This window comes from Sminthopsis crassicaudata, chromosome 5, assembly GCF_048593235.1.
Source record: "Sminthopsis crassicaudata isolate SCR6 chromosome 5, ASM4859323v1, whole genome shotgun sequence".
NCBI classification, from domain to species: domain Eukaryota; kingdom Metazoa; phylum Chordata; class Mammalia; order Dasyuromorphia; family Dasyuridae; genus Sminthopsis; species Sminthopsis crassicaudata.
This window is the reverse complement of record NC_133621.1, coordinates 270,808,673-270,822,289: the sequence shown is the minus strand read 5'-3', so window position 1 is coordinate 270,822,289 and position 13,617 is coordinate 270,808,673.

Here is a 13,617-nt window from a genome sequence, read left to right as displayed (position 1 = left end):
GTATTATCCTGGGGATGATTTTCTATAATCTCATTGCTAATATTTGATTTAAGATTTTTGCATCAATATTCATTAGGAAAATTGGTCTACAATTTTATTTCTTTCTTGCCTGGTTTAACAATCAGCACCATATCAGTGTCATAAAAGGAATTTACTAGGCATTCTTCTTTCCCCATTTTTTCAAATAGTTTATATAGTATTGGAATCAATTGCCCTTTGAAGATTTGGTACTATTCACATGTAAATCCATCTGCCTCTGGAGATTTTTTTGTAAGGGAGTTGATTAATAACTTGTTCTATTTCTTTTTCTAAAATGGGACTACTTGAATAATTCTCTCTTCTGTTATCCTGGGCAATCTTTGCTTTTGCAGGTATTTTTCCATTTTACTTACATTATCAAATTTATCTGCATATAGTTGGGCAAAATAACTCCTAATTATTGCTCTAATTTCCTCTTCATTCGTGGAAAGTTTTAGCTTTTCATTTTGAAACTAACAATTTGATTTCTTCTTTCCCTTTTCTAATCAAATTAAAGGTTTATTTTGTTGTTTTCCCCATAAAACCAAGTCCTCATTTTATTTCTTAATTCAATAGTTTTCTAATTTTCAGTTTTATTAATCACCCTTGTATCTTTTGAATTTCAAATTTGGTATTTAATTGAGGTTTTTTTTTTTTAGTTGTTAGCCCAAATTATTCATCTTCTCTTTTTCTATTTTTTTGCAAGTAAGCCTCTAGAGATATAAAATTTCTGCTTTGGCTGCATCCCACGAATTTTGGTATGTTGTCACATTATTGTCATTCTCTTGGATGAAGTTAGTGATTGTGCCTATGATTTGTTTTTTCACCCATTCATTCTTTAGGCTTACATTATTTAGTTTCAAATTAATTTTTGGCCTATTTTGCCTTGGCCTTTTGTTGCATGTGATTGTTACTGCCTCATGATCTGAAAAAAATGCATTTACTATTTCTGCCTTCTGCATTTGATTTTGAGGCTTTTATGCCCTAACACGTGGTCAGTTTTTGCAAAAGATCCATGAATCACTGAAGAAAAAGTCAATTCCTCTCTGACTCCATTCAATTGTCTCCAATCAATGGTCTGTCATACCTAACATTGCTAACATTTTGTTTACTTCCTTAATGTCTTTCTTATTTATTTTGTCATTTAGTTTATCTAGTTCTGAGAGAGTAAGGTTGAGAATCCCCCACTATCCCCCACTAGTATAGTTTTGTTATCTATTTCTTCTTGCATCTTCCTTAACTTTTTCTCTAGAATTTGAATGCTATACCTCTTGATGCTTATATATTTAGTATTGATGTAGCTTCATTATCTATGGTACCCTTTAGTAAGATATAGTTTCCTTCCTTATCTGTTTTAAATAGATCTATCTTTGCTTTTGCTTGATCTGATATTAGGATTCCTACCCCTGTTTTTTTTGTTTGGTTTTTTTTTTTTTTTTTTTGGTTTGTTTGTTTAACTTCACCTAAGCACAATAGATTCTGGTGCAGCCCATTACCTTCACTCTATATGAATTGTTCTGCTTTAAATGTGTTTCTTGTGAGCATATTGTAAAATTCTGGCTTGTAATCCAGTCTGCTATCCACTTCCATTTTATGGGGAAGTTCACCCTGTGTGGTACAGAAATGGTGAGGGGTCACCATTTAATTAAAAAAAAAAAAGCTGGAGAGATCTCTAGAATAAAGCAAAGTGTATTGTATATTCTCAGGAAAGGTCCCACCCTTGGAGCAGACAATAGCAGAGAGGAAGTGCCTCCTATGGGCAGGATGGCACTTTTAATCCCTAATGCAAAACACCCCCTCCCACCACTGACCCTCATCCTCATTGGCTGAGACTCTTACATTCTAAACACAAGATCTACCCATGAAATTGAACTTGACCAATAAGTATATAGTTGCCCATATTTGACTGAAATAGGGAGGAAATTGTGTCATGGGAGGATGGCAGGAAGGGGACTCAATTATGCCCTTGAATCGATGCTCAAAATCCTTCAGGCCTACTCAAACTCTGAAGTAGATGAAGTGTTACTCGATTTTCACAACTGTCTTGAATGATCTCACCTCATCTCATTCAATCCCATTCCCATTCACAGTTAAAATAACATTCTGTATTTCCTGCCACCTTATTTACCCTATAATGCTTTTCTCTTTTCTTTCCTCATACCCCGTATTTTCCTTTTGATGGCTACCTCCCTCAAAGTCCTCCCCCTTTAGAGTGCCTCTTTTTTACACTTTTCCCCTAATATTCCTGTTTTCCATTCTATTAGTCTTTTCCTTTCTTTCCCCCCTTTCCCTTCCACTTCCCTGCAAGGTGAGACAAGTTTCTCTGTGAAATCAAATATGTCGAATATGTTCTCTTAGAGCTAAACCTGGTTCTCTTAGAGCTAAACCTGATGAGAATAACATTTACACAATGCTCATCCCCCTCCCTTCTTTCCCTCAATTATAATAGGTTTTCTTTGCCTCTTCAGAAGATGTAATTTTCTTTATTGTACCTGCCTTTTTCCTCGTTTCCCAATTTTATCCCCTTTACATCTCTAGTTTCTCTTTTATGAAATGAAGACCATCTCATTTCTCCATTTGGGGTTTCATCTGGAGTTGGTTTGCCATTAGGAACCTCAGGATTTGAAGCCTGTTCTCTCTCTCCATAATTGCTGTCTATGGTGAGAGTTCTTTGTGATTTTTTAGTCATTTTTTTAAGGCTTGAAGTCTGTTCAATGCAAAAGAGCAGCAGGTACTTTAATTTGCCATGGGCCATTCTGCTGATTTCCAGTGTTAGGTAATGATGGCTAGGTCCAGCATTCTTCCAGGGCTCTTTGGTTTAAAATTTGCCAAATTTGGCAAATCTACCAAACCACTTGCTTACAACTGGGACAGAGTAGCTTAAGAGGTTGGTAGGAGAATTCCCAGTTGTGTGGAAGCTTCAAAGCTCTGACTTCCCACTGCAGTTCCTTTCTCCAGTCTCCTTTTACTGTAGTCTGGGGTGGGCAGACTGTCCCCCTGCCCATTTGAAACAGACCTGTTCTGAAGTTCTTCCAAGGTATCTTCTTCTGGGAATGTGTTGTACTCCAATTGTTTGTAGATTCTTTGATTCCAAGACCTGTTTAGAAGTTCAATCTATTGTTGGTTTGAAAGTCAGAGGTGGTCACAGAAAGTTGCATTTGCTCTCTACCATCTTGGCTCCACCTCCCAATATTCATCCTTCCAAAACCTTGTGTTACACATTTTTCTCTTTCCCTTCACCCAAACTCCTCTTTAGATGTCAAGCGATCCAATAAATGTTAAAGATGTAGAATTCTTCCATGTGTTTGTGTGTGTGTGTTTTCATAATTATCATGTTACACAAGAAAAATCAAAATGAAAAAGAAAAAAAGAAAAGAAAATGCATGAAAACAACAACGAAAAAGAGTAAAAATACTAAATTTTGGTCTGCCCTCAGTCCTCACAGTCTTCACCCTGAGTGTTTTTGATTTTCTTCATTATCAGTCGACTGGTTTGAATCATCTCATTGTTGAGAAGAGCCACAAGCCACATGCATCAGATCTTGCTGTTGCTGTGTACACTCATTTCACTTACCATTAGTTCAAGTTCTGCTGATCACTTATTATAGAAACCAATATTCTATAACATTCATATAACCACAACTTATTCAGCCTTTCAGCCATTCTTCAGCTCATAGTCATCCACTCCATTTCCCGTTTCTTGCCACTACAAAAAGGGCTGTCATAAAGATTTTTACACATGTAGTTCCATTTCCTTTTTTAATGATCTCTTTGAGATACAGATCCAGTACAGACACTTCTGGGTCAAATGGTATGCACAGTGGGATAATCCTTTGGGCATAGATTCAAATTTTTCTCCAGAATGGCTGAATCAATTCACAATTCCACCAAAAATGTATGAATGTCTTTATTTTCTCACATCCCTTCCACCATTCACTATTATCTTGTTCTGCCCTTAACCAATCTGACACATTGGTAGTGATAGCTCAGAGTTCTCTTAACTTGCAATTTTCTAAACAATACTGATATAGAGTACCATTTCATATGAACAGAAATGGTTTCAATATCATCATCAGAAAATTGTCTTTTCATATCCTTTAACCATTTATCATTTGCAGAATTATTTGAATTCTTATAAATGTGAGGCAGTTCTGCATATATTTTAGAAATGAAGCCTTTATCAGAATCTTTGAATATAATCCCCCCACCTTTGCCACTTTCTTGCTTCCCTTATATTCTTTGTAACAAATCTTTTCAACTTAATGTAATCAAAATTGACTGTTTTCATTTCATAATGGACTACAATTCTTCTTTGGTCACCAATTCTTTCCATCTCCACAGGTCTGGAGAGTCGACTATCCTTCGTTGTTCTGATTTGCTTATAATATCACTATGTCTAAATCATGAACCCGTTTAGACCTTTTCTTGGTATGGAGTGTTTCATGTGGGTCAGTGCCCAGTCTCTGCCATACTAATTAGTGAGGTCTTATCCCAGAATGTACTTACTTTTTAAAAAAGAACATTAAACCAAGTATCTGAATTAATTGATCTGTTGGATTGGGATATAGTTAGTATTTTCCATTAAGATTTAATGAATATTTATAATTGGGGGCATAATGAATAGAAGAATAAACCTACAATCAGTAAAACTCAAGTTCACATTTAGCTTCAAGAGCTTAGTGGCTGTGGGATAACCCATTTAATCTCCTTCTTCCTCAGTTACTCCTCTTTTGCCTCACCTGTAAAACAGGGTTATCACTTGGACCTGCCTCTCAAGTTGAGATTAGAAAATGAGAGAAAATCTGTCAAGTATTTGAAAACTTAAAGCCCTGCATAGAGATTAGTTGTGTGGTATTTTTACTGCATTCAGATTAGTTGTGTGGTATTTTCATTGCATTCTGGATTGGGATGTGGATCAGTGTTTGGCTACTTGAGAAGGCAGAAATGGCATCCTTATCAAATTTGCATATGACACAAAGCTGAGAGGAGTAGCTAACACACTTCATAAGGGCGGGATCCTTAACAGGTCAAAACATTAGACCAAAGATAAGTTGAAATGTACCAGTGATAAATGTCAGATCAGAAGGATAATAAGAGAGCACGTTGTTTTTAAATATCTAAGAATTTACTTGAAGTAGGTTCAAAATAGCCAACTGTGTAAAATGGCACCACAACAAAACGTTCGTGTAAGGAAGCACAAATATAAAAATAGCATCATTCATCTCTATGCTTCCCTACTCAGTTCATACCTGACATTTTGTAATCAGTACTGGATGACATTTTAAAATCGTTACATAGGCTGCCCTGCCTGGATTGAACCCCATAGAACAAGAACAAGTATATGACTTCCAAATTCACCACCAAGCTTCTGCCTTCAGCCTCCTCTCTCCACTGAAAGCAGCATCGGAGGATGCAATACCACACTTCCTACTTCGTTTCTTTAGGGAAGGCAGCCCTGGGCTCTCACATAACTCATATTTGCATCTGATGGCCTAACTGATTTCAGTTCCCAGGAACACAAAGTGGCATCCCTCATGTCCCATTTTTTCCCTGCTTATTCCTAATTTTCGTGTCTAGACTTTTGCCTTGTCTCCTCTTTTAGATTGTAAGCTCATTGAGGAAAGGGGCTTTCTTTTTATTTGTTGGATGCCCAGAATTAAGTAGAATGTGCATCATATCATAGACATTTTTGACTGTTTATTGGCTTTTGATGTATTAGTTTATTCTAATTTTGATAAGCTTGAAAGTATCCACCAAAAAAGTATCCAACAAAATGATAAAAACTTCTTGATTCCATTTCATTGAATTGTTTGAATTGTTTAGGATGACTAAAGATGAGTTTCAGTGGGGAATAGCTGCATTCAAGTATTTGGAGAAGAATTTCAACTTGATCTGTTTACTCCTAAGAGTTCAGAAACAAGAATAAGAGTTTAAGCTGAAATGAAATCAATTAATTTTGATGTCAAGAAATTCTTCCTAACTTGAGACTTTTGCAAAATTAGATTGAATTGGTGGTCAATTTTCTTTCATTAATGGTGTTTGGGCAAAGGCAGGAGAGTCAATTATCAAATGTATCATAATGGGGTTTACGTTTTTGGTATGGGAGGAAGCCATTAGAAGGCCACAGAGGTCCCTTCCAATTCATACATTCAATTAATTATGTTAAAGTGCTTGCAATGGTGAGATTGAAATAAATGTTTATGAAAATTCAAAGTGTGGTGTTAATTGAGTCTTACCTCTCCTTGGTTAACAGATGAAGAAACCAAGGCACAGAAAGGTTAAGTGATCTGTCCAGAATCACACAGGTAGTAAGCATTGAAATATGATTTGAACTTAAGACTTCCTGAGTCCAAGTCCATTTATTTGTCTACTCACCATATTATCTTGTCAACAAAAAGTGAGGCCTCTGAAGGAGTTATCTGGATTTAAGGGAGAGCTTTTAATCTATACTCAAATGTTCTATCCTTAATCCATCAGGCAAAATTTATAAAATACTTATAAATATTAGCCCCAGATTAGTAAGATCTCACCAACTGAAACCCATCTCTAAATAAAGTAAGAATTCCTAGAGAAGGAATGTGTTATATTCCACAATGTGTTATAGTTATTAGTGAGGCTAGCTCTATTTAACTAGTACAATTTAATTTTTATCCAATTTAAATGTTCGAGAACCTCTACCAAATATAATTTGATGTCAACTGTTCTTTCAAATGATAACATTTACAGGTCTTTCCACTCATTGCATTCATGCCTAGGGAGAAATTGTTTAAAACCATATTATCCCCAAAGGTATCATGCATTTTTTCCCTTGCATTGTATCTGGAAGATGAATTTACTTAAAGCTCGACTAAGTGGAGAGACAACAGATTCATCTCCAGGTGATCTTCCTTGATCTTAGAGATAAGTAAGGCATGATGCTTGCTACAATGGAACTGGCCACCCTCAAAAGTTAATGAATTTGAACAATTCTCCGGAAATCCCTCCTGCATCTCGTGGACAGAATCTAAATAAAGATTGACAAATAAACCTGGGCCCCACCAAGGATCTTTATTGTCCCCAAAACTCTAAAGTAGGACTATTGCTTGAGGCAAAGATTCAAAGGAGAACACACAAACTCATAATGTTACAATAGTCAAAGTGTGAAAACCCAACATCTGCCCAGAGTCTTAATGAAGGCAGCAGGCTCTTTTGACTCTATTTGCACATAATAGATTAAAACTGGAGACCTTTATCATCTATTAGACTACATTGTAAGCAATTATTTCATGTATTAACTACTTAGTCAGAACAAAGTTTTGGGGGGGTTGTTTTTGTTTTTGTTTTTCCTTTTCTTTTACATTTTACGGAAATCAAGTACTGTAAGAAATCTTTCCAAGATGTTACCCAGGCTAAGATCTAGACAGACAGTAAAAGAAGTCCTATATTTAGGGTAATGGATGTTTTCCTACACATTGTGTTAATTCTCCTTTTTGTCATTCAGGTGATAGGGAAATTGATAAGTCTTTTTGACCAAGGAGTCAAGTGACCCACATCATGTAACTGAACATCTTCACTGTGATATTGCCCAGCCTCTCATTGTAATAATCATTTTCTCATCAGTTGTTAAGCAATCAGAGTGGATTGCCGTCCTCAGAAACAACTCTTCCAAGAGCATATAAATTAGCACACCTCTGTGAGAATGGTCATTTGTTCTAAGAGGGATGATTGAAAGGCCATTCTTGTATTTAAATGCTGGCATTATAAACAAAAAATATGATGATTCAGAAATTATCTCAAACTTTTTTGAATTCCACTGAAGTGTGGGTAGAAATGACTGTCTTGAAGGAAGCAAATGTAAGAGAACCATTTAAAACCCATTTGTGGCAGAATGTGTTGGCTCTTGAAAGATGGTATTTGGTGTTCTAGATGACATCCCTGATATAAATGTGTTAGCCAGCATCAAATTGTACCATTGCACAGCATAGCAATGGATCTTCTCTTGGGTGACATAAAAAGGGATTTCTTTTTTTGTTTGTTTTGTTTTGTTTTTTTTTTTTGTTTGTTTTTGTTTTTATTTTCATTCTTTTTATTCATGGTACATATTATTCGATCTCCCATTATTATACCTTTCCAAAGGTTCTATTTCATTCTGGAATCTTAGAATATATTCCTTACTCTCTTTTATCTTGTAGAAATTCTAGCTCCTTTCAAATCTCAGCTCAAGTGTTTCCTTTTTTAGCAGACCTTTCTTTTTCTTTTTTTTTTAAATGGTTTTTATTTACCAGATATATGCATGGGTAATTTTACAACATTTTCAATTGCCAAACCTTTTGTTGTATATTTTCCCTCCCCACACCAAAGATGGAAGGTTGACCAAAACATGTTAAATATATAAAAGTATAATTTTTTATTTATTATATATTTTTATAATATTATCCCTTGTATTCATTTTTCCAAATTATGCCCCCCTCCCTCTATTCCCTCCCCCTGATGACAGGCAGTCCCATACATTTTACATGTGTTACAATATAACGTAGATACAATACATGTATGTAAATACCATTTTCTTGTTGCGCAATAAGCATTAGATTCCAAAGGTACATGTAACCTGGGCAGACAGATATTAGTGCTAAAAATTTTCATTCACTTCCCAGTGTTTCTTCTCTGGGTGTAACTACCTCTATCCATCATTGATCAACTGGAAGTGAGTTGGCTCTTCTTTATGTTGAAGATTTCCACTTCCATCAGAATACATCCTCATACAGTGTTGTTGTTGAAGTGTACAGTGATCTTCTAGTTCTGCTCATTTCACTCAGCATCAGTTGATGTAAATCTCTCCAGGCCTCTCTGTATTCCTCCTGCTGGTCATTTCTTACAGAGCAATAATATTCCATAACCTTCATATACCATAATTTACCCAACCATTCTCCAACTGATGGACATCCATTCATCTTCCAGTTTCTAGCTACAACAAAAAGAGCTGCAACAAACATTTTGGCACACAGGTCTCTTTCCACTCTTTAGTATTTCTTTGGGATATAAGCCCAGTAGTAGCACTGCTGGGTCAAAGGGTATGCACAGTTTGATAACTTTTTGGGCATAGTTCCAAATTGCTCTCCAGAATGGCTGGATTCTTTAACAACTCCACCAGCAATATATCAGTGTCCCAGTTTTCCCACATCCCCTCCAACATTCATCATTATTTGTTCCTGTCATCTTAGCCAATCTAAAAGGTGTGTAGTGAGTGGTATCTCAGAGTTGTATTAATTTGCATTTCTCTGATCAGTAGTGATTTGGAACACTTTCATATGAGTGGATATAGTTTCAATTTCTTCATCTGAGAATGGTCTGTTCATATCCTTTGACCATTTATTAATTGGAGAATGGTTCGGTTTCTTATAAATTAGGGTCAGTTCTCTATATATTTTGGAAATGAGACCTTTGTCAGAACCTTTGCTTTTAAAAATATTTTCCCAATTTGGTACTTCCCTTCGAATCTTGTTTGCATTAGTATTGTTTGTACAAAAACTTTTTAGTTTGATGTAATCAAAATCTTCTATATTGTGATCATTAATGATCTCTAGTTCTCCTCTGGTCATAAATTTCTTCATCCTCCACAAGTCTGAAAGGTAGACTATCCTCTGTTCCTCTAATCTATTTATTATCTCCCTCTTTATGCCTAAAGCATGGACCCTTTTTGAACTTATCTTGATATATGGTGTCAAGTGTGGATCCATATCTAATTTCTGCCATATTAATTTACAGTTTTCCCAACAGTTTTTTTTTTCCAAATAATGAATTTTTATCCCTAATGCTGGTATCTTTGGGTTTGTCAAAGATTAGATTGCTATAGATGTACCCTTTTTTGTCCTTTTTATCTTGTTCCACTAATCTACCGGTCTATTTCTTAGCCAATACCAAATGGTTTTGGTGACTGCTGCTATATAATATAACTTTAGATCAGGTGCACTTAGACCACCTTCCTCTGACTTTTTTTTCATTAGTTCCCTTGCAATTCTCAACCTTTTATTCTTCCATATGAATTTTGTTTTTATTTTTTCTAGGTCATTGAAATAGTTTCTTGGGAGTCTGATTGGTATAGCACTAAATAAATAGATTAGTTTGGGGAGTATTGTCATCTTTATTATATTCGCTCGGCCTATCCAAGAACACTGAAGTCTTTCCAATTATTTAAATCTGATTTTATTTTTGTGGCAAGTGTTTTGTAATTTTTCTTATATAATTCCTGACTTTTCTTTGGTAGATGGATTCCCAAATACTTTATACTCTCAACATTTGTTTGGAATGGAATTTCTCTTTGTATCTCTTGCTGTTGCATTTTGTTAGTGATATATAAAAATGCTGAGGATTTATGTGGATTTATTTTGTATCCTGCCACTTTGCTGAAATTTTGAATTATTTCTATTATCTTTTTAGCAGAGTCTTTGGGGTTCTCTAAGTATACCATCATGTCATCTGCAAAAAGTGATAGTTTAATTTCCTCATTTCCTACTCTAATTCCTTGAATCTCTTTCTCGGCTCTTATTGCCGAGGCTAGCGTTTCTAGTACTATATTGAATAGTAATGGTGATAGTGGGCAACCTTGTTTCACTCCTGATCTTACTGGGAAAGGTTGCAGTTTATTTCTATTGCATATTATGCTTACTGACGGTCTTAAATATATGCTCCTGATTATTCTAAGGAATAGTTCATTTATTCCTATACTCTCAAGAGTTTTTAGTAGGAATGGATGTTGGATTTTGTCAAATGCTTTTTCTGCATCTATTGAGATGATCATATGGTTCTTATTAATTTGATTATTAATATGGTCAATTATATTAATAGTTTTCCTAATATTAAACCAGCCCTGCATTCCTGGAATAAATCCTACTTGATCATAGTGTATTATCCTGGAGATGATTTTCTGAAGTCTTTTTGCTAATATCTTATTTAAGATTTTAGCATCTATTCATTAAGGAAATTGGTCTATAATTTTCTTTCTCAGTTTTCAATCTACCTGGTTTAGGTATCAGTACCATGTGTGTGTCATAAAAGGAGTTTGGTAGGACTCCTTCATTCCCTATTTTTTCAAATAGTTTATATAGCATTGGGGCTAATTGTTCTTTAAATGTTTGGTAGAATTCACATGTAAATCCATCTGGTCCTGTGGATTTTTTCCTGGGGAGTTGATTAATAGCTTGTTCTATTTCTTTTAATGAAATGGGACTATTTAAGCAATTTATCTCCTCCTCTGTTAATCTAGGGAGCCTATATTTTTGGAGGAAGCCATCCATTTCACTTAAGTTATCAAATTTATTGGCATAAAGTTGGGCAAAGTAACTCATTATTTCTCTAATTTCCTCTTCATTGGTGGAAAGATCCCCCTTTTCATTTGTAAGACTAACAATTTGATTTTCCTCTTTCATTTTTCTGATCAAATTTACCAAAGGTTTATCTATTTTATTGGCTTTTTCATAAAACCAACTCTTGGTTTTATTTATTAATTTGATAGTTTTTTTACTTTCAATATTATTGATTTCTCCTTTTAATTTTTGTATTTCAAGTTTAATTTTTGGTTGGGGGTTTATTATTTGGTCTTTGTCTAGCCTTTTAAGTTGTAAGCCCAATTCATTAATCTTCTATTTCTCTATTTTCTTCAAATAAGTCTCTAAAGATATAAAATTTCCCCTTATTACTGCTTTAGCTGCATCCCAAAGATTTTGGTATGATATCTCATCATTGTCATTATCTTGGGTGAAATTGTTAATTGTTTCTGTAATTTGCTCTTTCACCCAGTCATTCTTTAAGATGAGATTATTCAGTTTCCAATTACTTTTTGGTCTATTTACCCCTAACTTTTTACTGAATGTAGCTTTTATTGCATTGTGATCTGAGAAGAAGGCATTTATTATTTCTGCCTTCCTACATTTAATTTTGAGATCTTTATGTCCTAATATATGGTCTATTTTTGTATAGGATCCATGAACTGCTGAGAAGAAAGTATATTCCTTTCTATTGCCATTCAGTTTTCTCAAAAGGTCTATCATACCTAGTTTTTCTAATGTTCTATTTACTTTTTTAATTTCTTTCTTGTTTGTTTTGTGGTTTGATTTCTCTAAATCTGAGAGTGCAAGGTTGAGATCTCCCACTATTATAGTTTTACTGTCTATTTCTTCTTGCAACTCTCTTAACTTTTCCTTTAGAAAGTTAGATGCTATACCACTTGGTGCATATATGTTTAGTATTGATATGGCTTCATTATTTATGCTACCTTTCAGCAGGATATAGTTTCCTTCCTTATCTTTTTTAACGAGATCTACTTCTGCTTTTGCTTGATCTGAGATAAGGATAGCTACCCCTGCTTTTTTGGCTTTACCTGAAGCATAATAGGCTCTGTTCCAACCTTTTACCTTTACTCTGTATGTATCTCCCTGCTTTAAGTGTGTTTCCTGTAGACAACATATGTGTAGGGTTCTGCTTTTTGATCCAATCTGCTATCCGTCTCCGTTTGATGGGATCGTTCATCCCATTTTTATTTACAGTTAAAAATACTAATTCTGTATTTCCTGCCATCATATTATATCCAGATTATGCTTTTTCCCTTGACCCCCCTGATCCCCCTCCCTGATATTTAATTTACAGACCCCCCTTGTGACGCGCAACCCTCCCTTTTTTTTTTAGTATCCCTCCCCCCTCCCTCCAAGTCCCTTCACTTATTCTCCTTTTCCTTTTCCCTTTTCCTCTTCCCCCCTTTTAATGAGGTGAGAGAAAATTCTCTGAAAAACAAATATGTTAATTATTTACTCTTTGAGCCTCTTCTGATGAGAGTAAGATTCACACAATGATTCTCCCCCTTTCTAAGTTCCCTCAGATATGGTGTATTTTCTATGCCTCTTCCTGGGATGTAGTTTCCCTCTTTTTTATCATTCCTTCCCCTTTTTCTGAACTGACCTCCTTCCCTTTACTACACCCCCCTTTTTTTTCTTTTATATCAGTAAAATCAAATTATCCTTGAGTACTTTTTATATACCCACAACAGAGTTACAGTTCTCAAGGGTTCTGTGTACCTTTTTCTGTTTCTCTTCAGTCTTGTGGATGTAGATCAAATTTTTTGTTTAAGTCTGGTTTTTTTCTTAGAAACATAGAATTCCTCTGTTTCATTGAATGACCATCTTCTTCCATGGAAAAAGATGCTAAACTTAGCTGGGTAGTTCATTCTTGGTTGCAGTCCTTGATCTTTTGCCTTACGGAATATCAGGTTCCAGGCCCTTCTATCTTTTAATGTGGAGGCAGCCAGATCTTGTGTGACCCTTATTGTGGCACCTTGGTATTTAAATTGTTTTTTTTTTTTTCTAGCTGCTTGCAAGATTTTCTCCTTTGTGTGGTAATTCTGCAGCTTAGCCACAATATTCCGTGGTGTTCTTTTTTTAGGGTCTATTTCAGAAGGAGTTCGATGAATTCTTTCCACATCTACTTTCCCCTCTGTTTCTATTATCTCTGGACAGTTCTCTTTGATAATTTCCTGTAAAATAGAATCTAGGCTCTTTTTTTGGTCATAGTTTTCTGGAAGTCCAATAATCCGCAGATTATCTCTCCTAGATCTATTTTCCAGGTTTATAGA